Consider the following 11,139-nt stretch of genomic DNA (forward strand, 5'->3'; position numbering starts at 1 on the left):
GAACATCAGACTCAGAGATAAGTAGAAGTGGGTACTATGGAGTAGGGGAACTTTCCTGACCTTGTAGCTATTATTTTGTGGAGTTAGTGAAGTTGTGGCTTGGCCTTCCTCACACCATGCTCATTGGATTTACTTCTTTTAAATGTATGTTGTTGTTGTTCTCTGCAGTCAAGTCACTTGTGTCTCATAGCAACCCCATATACAGCAGATCTGAATCCTGTTCTGTCCTGAGTTAACCTTATTGTCTCTGACACACATACGTCCATTACCATAGTTATGGTGTCAATCCATCTCATCCAGAATCTTCCTCTATTGCACTGTCCCTCCACCCCCCCAAGCATGATGTCCTTCTCCAAGGACTGCTCCCTCCTAGAAACATGCCAAAGTATGTCAGACAGAGCTTCAGAATCCTTGCCTCCAAGGAGCAGCTTGATTTCGCCCTCTCTAGCAATAACCTGTTTGTTCTCCTAGCAGTCAATGGTATATTCAATACTCTTCTCCAGCACCACAGCTCAAAAGCATCAATTATCCTTATATCATCCCTAGTCATTGTTCAGCTCTTGATGCATAGCAACTAATTGCTAAGACAATGGCCAGGATCCAGCACACCTTACTCTCCGGACTGAAATGGTTACTCTTCAGTACTCTGGAGAGGTCCCTGACAGCAGACTTCTTGATGAAATTAATCTTTTGATTTCCTGGCTACTGGTACCAAAAGTATTGACCGTGGAGCCAAGCAAAATGAAGCTGTTAACAATCTCAGTCTCTTCACCATCTATCATGATGCTGCCATTTGGCCCAGTTGTGAGAACCTTTGTTTTCTTGATGTTGGGCTTCAATTCATATTTAAGGCTGCAGTCCTTGATCTTCTGCAACAAATGCTCCAGTCTCTCCTCTCTCTAGCCAAGCAAGGTTATGTCATTTGCATAACACAGGTTGTTGATCAGTCTCCCTCCAATCCTGATGTTATTTTCCTCCTCATAGAGTTCAGTCTCTCTAATGATATGTTCTGCATATAGATTGAAAAAGTATGGAGATAGGATGAATCCCTGGTGCACACCCATGCTGTGTTTCTTTGCTCTGTTCTGACATCTGCCTCCTGGTCCAAGAATAGGTTTCTCATGAGCACAATTAAGTGTTCTGGGATTCCCATTCTTCCAAGAGTTAGTTACAGTTTGTTGTAATTCACATAGTCAAGTGTCATTGCATGTCAATGAAACATGGATAGACAGACTTTTCACCCAATATACTTCCTAACATTAGTTATAATATCCCTAGGACCATGACCTCTTCTAATCCCAGCCTGCACATCTGGAAGTTCTCTGTTAATGTGCTGTTCTAGTTGTTTTTGGATAATTTTCAGCAGAATCTTTCTTGCATGTGATATTAATGATTCAATAGTTTTTGCACTCTGTTGAGTCACCTTTTTTTTGGAATGGGAACAAATAAGAATCTTTTACAGTCAGTTGAAGGTAGCTGTCCTCCAGATTTCTTGGCATAACTTTGCGAGTGCATCCAGGGTGGTTTCAGTTTGTCGAAACATGTCAATTGGAATGCCATCAATTCCTTCAGAACAGCTTGAACTTCTTCCTTCATCACCACAGGCTTATAGAATTTCTGTGAAATTCTTCTGTGTCAGTCAATTCCTCTTGGTACAGTGACTTTGTATACTCCCTCCATCTTATTTTAATGCTTCCTCGATCCTGCAGTATTCTGCCCAAAACATCTTTAAATACTACAATTCGTAGCTTAAATTTGTTCTTCAGTTCCTTCAGCTTAAGAAATGCTGAGCAAGTTCAACTCTTGTGATGTTCTGACTCCAGCTCTTTTCACATTTCATTATAATGCTTTACTTGATCTTCATGTGCTGCCCTTTGAAATCTTCTGTTCAGTTCCTTGACTTCTTGATTTCTGCCCTTTACTTTGACTTCTTGGTACTCTAGTAAAATAATATTCCTAGTTTCTTATAACATCAATCTTTGTCTTCCTCCTCTGTCTTTGTAATGTAATGACCTTTTGCATTCTTCCTTGATTAATATTCTAGAGGTCCCTCAAAACTCATCTGATCTTTCGCTCTTTACTGTTCAAGACCAAAAATCTGTTCCTGAAATGGTTTTCAAATTCAAGTGGAATAGACTTAAAGTCAAATTTTTATTCCTGGGATTTGATTTAAGCTTCTATAGCTTCAACTTAAGCTTGCATATGAGTAGTTGATGGCCCATTCCATTATCAGTATCTGGCTTAGTTTTAATAGCTGATATTGAGCTTTTCCAGTGATTCTTTCCACACATGTAATCTATCTCATTCCTATGCGTACCACCAGGAGAAATACATTTGTATAGTCTGTATTTATGTTTCTTATAAAAAGTATTTGCTAAAAAGGTTGTCATTTCCCCACTTAACTGATTTCATCTCCTTGCCAAAAATCAGTTGACCATAGGTAGATAGGCTGATTTCTGGGGTCTCAATATATTCCATTGATCTATGTGTCTGTCATTGTACCAGTATCATGCTGTCTCAAATACCACAGCAGTGTATTAGGATTTGAAATCAGGGAATGAGATGCCTCCTACCCTTTTCCATTTTTTTTTTACTTTTTAAAATTATTATTAATTTTAATGAAAGTTTACAAAGACTGAGGATTTCTATTCATTCATTGTTGCACTTTTCTCCCTACCCACCCTTCTCTCCCCTCAATTTGCACTTCTCTTTGAAAAGTAAAAGAAAATTCTTTCATTGTTATACAATCCCTCCCCCTAAGTCTACCTCACTATGCAGCCTTCATTCTGGACCCCTGTCATGACAACAATGCCTAATCACATCTCCCTTTTAAACAGTTTTCTCCCTCATCTGTTTCAATGCAGTGTATGTTATTTATCCCATCTTTCTCAGTCTACCCCCAAAACCTACGTCAGTCCTGTTTTATAGCAATGACACTATCCAGTATTTGTCCTTTTGTAACTGAGATATTTCAATCCGCATAATGCCCTCCAGGATCACCTATTTTGAATAATATTTCATGAGTTCCTTGTTTTTCAATGCAGTACAATATTCCATTGTGTGAATATACCACAACTTCTCTATCTATTCGTTTGTTGATGGGTACTTAGGTTGTTTCCAACGCCTTGCCATTGTGAACAAAGCCATGATAAACATGGGTGTGCATATATCTGCTTGGGTGTCAATTATGATCTCTTTGGGGTATATTCCCAGTTGTGGAATTGGGTCAAATAGTATCTCTATTTGCAACTTTTTGAGAAAGTGCCACACCACTTTCCACAGTGGTTGCACCATTTTACACTTCCACCAACAGTGAATAAGGGTTCCAGTTTCTCCACAAAGACCCTCGATGAGATGGATCAGTTCTGTGAGTGGAGTGGTGGGAATGAGTGTGTTGGAGACGGCGAGATTGGCACAGGATAGAACGACGTTTAGGTTGCTATGAGTCACAAGCAACTTAATGGCACGTAACAACAACAACATCAGAGTCCTGATGGAAGATTGCTAATGTACAGAATTAACTTGAAAGCAATATGTTTATCAGGAAAGAGGTCTCATTTTCCCCTTGAGTCTGTGAAATCCCTTGGGGCTTCTCAGTGGCAGAAGAGACTGTCAAACAGTGGAACTAGCACAGTGGGAAGTATGGTTGAGAAATTAGAAAAGCAAGTTATCATCCTGGGTTTGAACTGCTGATCTTTTGATTCGCAGCTGAATGCTTAACCAATGCTTTGGCAGATGTGGAACCTTTATGGTGCAACAGTTAAGCACTTGCCTGATATTAGAAAGATTTGAACCAATGCGTCACTTTTCATGGTGTGGCAATTTGCTTCTGGAAAGACCTTGAAGCCCTGTGGACCAGTTCTACTCTGTCTTATAGGATGGGTATTGTTGGCATTGTTATTGTTTTTGTTGTATATCACTGACACTACAGAAGAGTTTCAGAGGTAATAAATCACATGAGAGGAGGTTGCCCATCTTCTGTGGGTTCAAATTGCTTGCCTTTGAGATTGCAAAGCAGCTTCTTATCAGAGCTCTGTGATTGTTATTATAGTCTGGTACTATCGAGTTGGTTTCAATTCTTGGCAGCCCTGTTTAGAACAGAATGTATCACTGTCCACAGCATTGTAAGATATTGATATTAATGAATTAAATAGAAATTCAAGCTCTTCTGTTGTGTTTATCACTATGCATCAGTCACTTGTTATATATTTGTATTATCTCATTCTGTCCTCATAGAAACCTTACAAAATAAGATTTTTTTCTGTTTACACAGTGAAGGAAGTTGGCATTTGGTGAAGCTAAATACTTAAGATGACGTTGAAACCTTGGCCCCTCTAAACTCCACATCTTCTCTCTATACTGTTTTGCTTCTTATACAAAGGTTAATTGAGTATTTCTGAGTTTCCTTCTCATCCGCAAAAAAAAAACCACAAAAAACAACAAATCTCAAAATATGACATACACGTGTGCAGCATGATATATGAAGTTATAAATAGCTCCCTTAAATAGGAAATCAACAAGACATTTAGAATTTTATATTGCTGGATTTCAGATGTATCTGATTTTAATTCACACCAAATGAGAACATGACTTTGATGGCCTCTGTAAAACATGTCATGTGCGAAACTGACTTGTGAGGGCAACCTGAAGTGAATTCACTTCAGGGGATAAAATAAACCATCAACTCAGCTTTCAGTTCTCTCACCATGAGAGATGGATTTAGTAGGTAAAAGAACAAGAAATCATTGTGATTCTTTCTAACACACAATGTGTAGGCAAATTCACAAATAAAAGATTTTATAGAAACTCATATAGTACAGAAAATAGTTTTATGGTTAGAGCCTGAATCTTAGATACATAAAATATATTTCATTAATCACAGTAGCTACAAGCTGCTATAACTGGTAATTTAAAAAATTAATAATATTTATAAAATATCTCCTTAATTTGAAATAATAAGAGTCAAAATATCTTTGGTTTCACTCTCAGGGAACAAGTTGGAAATACTTTTGGAATGATGCAATATCAATGTGTTCTGGTCTGGAGAAAGAAAAAAAAACACCCACAACCTTTTTTTTATTAACTATTTGCTATGCATCAGAAAGCTGGACAATGACTAGGGTGGATAGAAGGAGAATTGATGCCTATGAGCTATGGTGTTGGAGAAGAGTATTGAATATAACATGGACTGCTAAGAAAATGAACAGGTTCATCGTGGAGAAGGTTAAACCAAGCTACTCCTTAAAGGCAAGGATTCTGAAACTTCATGTGACACACTTTGGACATGTTGCAAGGAGGGACCAGTCTTTGGAGAAGGACGTCATGCTTGGGAGGGTGGATGGATGGCACAGAAGTGGAAGACCCTCTATGAGGTGGATTGATTCACTGACTGGAATAATAGGGGTAGTGTGTTGGAGACAGTGAGATTGGCTCAGGATAGAGCAGGGTTTAGGCCTGTTGTACATAGGGCTGCTATGAGTTGCGGGTGACTTGATGGCACATAACAGCAACAATAGTTGGGTAAATAATTTGATAATCATTAAATTAATGATATTTACAGGTTTTGGTTTTTTCCCTTAAAAGGTAGCCACATCTTCCACTGAAAAACAGATAGAGCAGCAATACTACACACACCCCTTGTAATAATTTTCAGGAGTGATAATTTAATGACAATTAAGGGATTCATGAAATGTACAGCTATGTCTTGTTGAATGTATCCTTTAATATCAAGTCAAAGTTGATTCATATAAAGAACAGGTATACTTTCACTATCCAAACTTTTCCAACTTATTCTAATATCTGTTGTACTTCAGATGATACTCTCTAGTCCTTTAAGCTTGGTTTTCATTGTAGTGTAGTATAGATTTTCATTCATGTATTACTTAAACACTGCACTTATGGCTACAGCATTTATCTAAACTGTATATATTGTGCTAGGTATGGTGCTGTAGGTTCAAATTTATAGTGATCCCATATACATACAGCTAAAAAAACCTGTGAGATTTTCACAGTTGCTGCTTGTACTGATTCTTGTTGCCACTACTATGTTTCTTTTCTTTTTTTACTCTTTTTTTTTTAGCTGAGATGAACTGGTTTTGGCCACTTTGAATCAGACAATTATACTAGAAACAAATATTCAAGACTTCTAGTTGGGTGGCCAGGTGGCTGTCTTCCAGATATTCTGGCAAAATTTGGTGAGGAAACTGAGAGCTGCATCTGTTGGTAGTCCATCAATTCCAGAGGCCTTTTAAAAAATTTTTTTCTTTTATTGGTTTGCTTAAAAAGTTCATATACATAGTGTTTCACACTATTCTTCATACACATTATGTTTCATATAATCATTCACATGCAATATGTTTTATAAATTAATTACCATTGAACCTTGTTCATTATTACCCTGTCTTTTCAACAAAATCCTATTTCCTTCTTCCTCTCCCTCCACCCATCAATTTGTGCAATGCTGTGGTTTTTGCCCCTATCCATCCTCATCCCTCCACTCTCACTCCTTCCCCCTTTGAACTCCAATGCATGTTTTACTAGTTATCCTTCTATGTTTATAATAATAGTCTTAAGAAGTATTTAACCTTATGAGACTGAGTTGGTTCAGTAGGAGACTTTAACACACCACTGTATCCAAAGGGTAGGCCAACTCAAATGAAATGGAGCAGAGATGCAGAACATCTAAACTATGTAGTCAGCCAATTTGACCTAATAGATGTATTTTGAGTACTGCCCCCATCTAAATCTCAATTCACTTTCTTCTCAAATGCACACGGCACATTTTCCAGAATTGAACACATATTAGGGCACAAAGCAAGCCTAAAATATTAAGAAACGTTGAAATAATATAAAGTATCCTCTCAGACTACAGTGCCATAAAACTAGAAATAATCATAAGAGGATAAAACTTATAAAATCACCAATGTGGAAGCAAAATAACATCCTTCTAGAACAAAATTGGGTTATAAAAGAAATAATGTTTCTCTCTCTCTCTCTCTCTCTCTTCTTTATGACCTTTTACTTTGCCAAGAAGTCCTTCTGTAAGAATTGGTCTTTCTTGGAAGAATGTGCAAAATATATGAGACAAAATTGAAAATATAGATATAGATATAGATATAGATATAGATATAGATATAGATTCTCAAAGACTCGGCAAAGAAATACATGAATCTAGTAGAGAGACAGTACTAAGGCAAAAAATCAATATAGAAAAAATTAATTTTGCTATAATAATAAAAAGAACTCTGTAAAGAAAATAAGAAAAGCAAAGTCATTTATGGTAGCCATCAAAAAGCCTAAGTGTTCTTGTTGTTAAGTGCTGTCAAGTTTAGTACAACTCATGGAGACCCTATGAACAACAAATTTGAATCTTGTCCTGTTCTGTGACAACCTTATCATTCATGACAATGACACATTTATGCCAATTGCCATAATCACAGGATCAATCTATCTCACATTATGCTGAATGAATGTCTATTTAAGCACTTATTGGCCTTCCATATACATTAAGAATCTTTTCAAATCTTCTGTTTCTTTAAAAAAAAGTGTGCTGTTGAGGGAGCTCTGGTGGCCTAGTGACAAGAAGCTGCACTGTGATCCCTAAGGCTCTTGGTTCAAATCTACCAGATGCTCCACTGGAGAAGAATGGACAATCTCCTCCTGTGCGACTCAGATATGACTCAACAGTACACAACAACAACAATAAAATATGCTGTAATTGAATTGTAAGAATTAATTCCATATTCTAATCACAACTTCTTTATCAGATATATGCACTATAGAATGTTTCTATTTTTTAATGAAGTCCTTTTTTTGAATCTTATGAGCTGTGCCTTTGTGGTCCTATCTAAAAACATCTTTGCATTATCAAAGGTTACAAAGATTTCTTCTAGAATTTTACTAATTTTTCTTTCATGTTTAATCCTATGAACATCTTAATATTTATGTATGGCATGAAATTTGTATTATTTTTTAATTTTAATTGGGATACCCAGTTGTTCTAGCATTAATTGTTGAAAGACAATCTTTTCTTTCCTAATTCCTTTATTGATTTTGTTCAAAACTCAACTGACTTAAATATGAAACAAGACCAAAACCACTACTATTGAATTAATTCCTAATCAATGGAAACCTTGTATGATAGAAGAAACCTGTCCCATAAGAATACTGAAAATCTTACAGAAGCAGAAAGACACGTCTTCCACCCTTGCAGAAGTTGATAGGTTCAAATTGTCAACCTTGAGATTGCCACTGAGCATTCTGCCCACTGTTCAGATGAGCATCTACTCACTCAATAAAGTGTGAATCTATTCTTTCCATTGATTTGTCTCTATCTTCATGTAAACACCACACTGCTATCACTTAAACAAAGACTTGAAATCGGAACTCTGAGAACTTCAGCTTGTATACTTTCAAATTTGTTTTGATATTTAAGGTCATTTGTATTCTCTATAAATTTCAGAATCAATTTCCCTAATTCTGTAATAGAAATATTCAGATTTTTGTTTGAAGTACTCTGCATCTTTAGATAAATTTGAAGAGAACCTAATATTGAGTCTTAATTGTTAAAATAATCACAAATGTCAGATGGATCTTGACTGAAAGTAGAGAGTTTCAGAGGAATGTCCATGTTTCATTGACTATGTAAAGGAAGCTATTTGACAGTGTGGATCACAACAAATGGTGGCTAGCCTTGAGAAGAATGGGAATCCGAGAACACCTGATTTGACTCATGTGAAACCTATACTTGGACCAGGAGGCAACCATCAGAACAGAGCAAGGAAACACCGCATGAAATTGGGGAAGAAGTGCTTCAGAGAGGCATCCTGTCTCCATACCCTTTAAACCTATATATGGAACACATCATTAGGGAGGTTGGACTTTATGAGGAAAATGTGGAATCAGGATTTGAAGGGGACTCATCAGCAACCTGCATTATGCAGATGATACAACCTTGATTGCTTGAAATTGTGAAGTGTTTTTGCCAGATCAAAGTCTACAGTCTTCAATATGGATTGAAGCTGAACATCAAGAAGATAAAGATTCTTACTACTGGGCCAAATGACAGTACTATGACAGAGGGAGAAGAGATGGAGATGATACACAATTTCACCTTGCTTGTGTCCACATTGCTTTTATACTTGAAAATAATGAAGATGTATTTAATGTGAGTAAAATAGAATCTATGCTTTGGTAATTTAAAAGAAGTTGACAATAAATCATTTCTTTCAAAATGGTAATTATACCATTTTCCATTTCTTTCAAGGTCATTGCTTGAAACAGATTTTCCATTTCTTGAATCTGTTATGCTAATTTTGGTTTTTCAAGAAAATTGTTCTTTTCACAGGTAGTATCAGTTAACCTCGCTACAATTATAATGAACAGTTTGTAATCTTAAAATATCTTTATGTTTAAATTATTTATCGTACTCTTAATTCTTGGTTTTGGTTGACCACTCTTTTAATTGGAAATGTGTCATAAGTAGGCTTTTAGGATGACTTTCAGCTGCCTCTATGCATGTGTAATTTCCTCACTGTAAATGTGGATAGAACTTCTAATTTGCTTCTTGTGAGTATAACATGGCAAAGGTGAGGAGCTGTTATTCCCTTGGTTATGTTACCTTATACACCAAAGGTGAAAGGGTTTGCAGATGCAATTAAGATTCATAACTAGTTAAAGTTTTACTATCTTCGATATAATTGGACTAATCAGTTGAGCTATTCTTTTTAAGAAAGTATAGAAATTAGATATCCTGTAGTGCTTGTCTTAAAAGAACGAGAGGACCATGAATTCTAAATTAAAAGAAAATGATTTCTAGCAACAATTATATAGACTTGAAAGGCCACAAGGATTGAGACTGAATTTCCAGACTACATCTAAATTTGTGATATCCTGAGTAGATTCCCCAATTAATCTGTACTTGGATGCCTGATTTGTAGAAAAATGAGATAACAAAAGTTTCTTGATTTACAATATCTTGTTGGAGAAAGTCCATTTTTTTAAATAGTCTAAATGTTATATTGCCTAAGAGGGCTTACAAGGAATTGAAGAATGTGCTCTTAGAAGAAGGGGTATTCTTGCTGTTTTATCAAAGTTTAAGGAAATTGTTTCTTGTAGTTATGTGGGAAGTATATTAGATACCTTTGGTAACAAGAGTGGCATCTACTTCCTAAATGACATACCTCTTGAAACTCTATGAAGTTTGATAAATGTTGATAGTTGTAGAGGGACTTCAGGACTTTTATCCATAGGGTTGCTATGAGTTGTGCCCAATTTGAAGGCAATCAACATTGGATACCTAGTTGAGAAGACTTCCGATCAGAATGTTTATGGTAAACTTATTTTGTATTTGCTACTTTTAGTAAAATGTGAGAGGAAAAAGAGAAATTGAAAAAAGAATTGTTAAAAAGAAACCAGGATAAAAATGATATTGAAATGTCAATATCTTGTGGAGATAATATGTAGAGGTCAAGAATGAGTGTAAAAAATTATGACTTGTAGTAAAAAGATTATCTAAAATCTTTCATTAAGACAATAGAAAAGATTAAAAAAATAGCCTGAGAAATGAAACTAATGCTGCACAGATCTTCTCAAACAAATCAGAGGATCCCTAGAGGACTAAGGTTGATGTCCATTAGTCATTTTATCAGATGGATAGAGGATAGATTATCTATAAAAGATTTATAAATATTATTTTATAATATTTTAAAAAATTATTCTTGTGAAAACATAAATAAAAAAGTATATAATTTCTACATGCCCAATTCAACAACTTGGAAGCAGGAATGACATCCATTTTCTAAATAACATGTCTCTGGAAGCTCTATGAACTTTGATAAATGTCGATAGTTGTAGACGGGCTTTGGGCCTTTTGTTCATAGGGTCGCTATGAGTCATGCTCAACTTAAAGGCAATCAACAATTCAGCATTAATACATTCTTCTTTTGATATCCATTCTTGCTATCCTTTTACAAAGTATTACATAAATACCCAATGTTCTCTAAACAAAAATTTCTACTTTTTTCTCCCTTGTACCCCTGATATCCTCTAATTTTTGACATCTGTGTATTTGTTTATCATAGTCTCTACGTCCTCCTGTCATTGATTGTTTTGTTCAGTGAGATGTTTTCAAGGCTGTCC

This window comes from Elephantulus edwardii, unplaced genomic scaffold (assembly GCF_000299155.1).
Source record: "Elephantulus edwardii isolate Elephantulus edwardi_28Jun2011 unplaced genomic scaffold, EleEdw1.0 scaffold00179, whole genome shotgun sequence".
Classification (NCBI taxonomy): domain Eukaryota; kingdom Metazoa; phylum Chordata; class Mammalia; order Macroscelidea; family Macroscelididae; genus Elephantulus; species Elephantulus edwardii.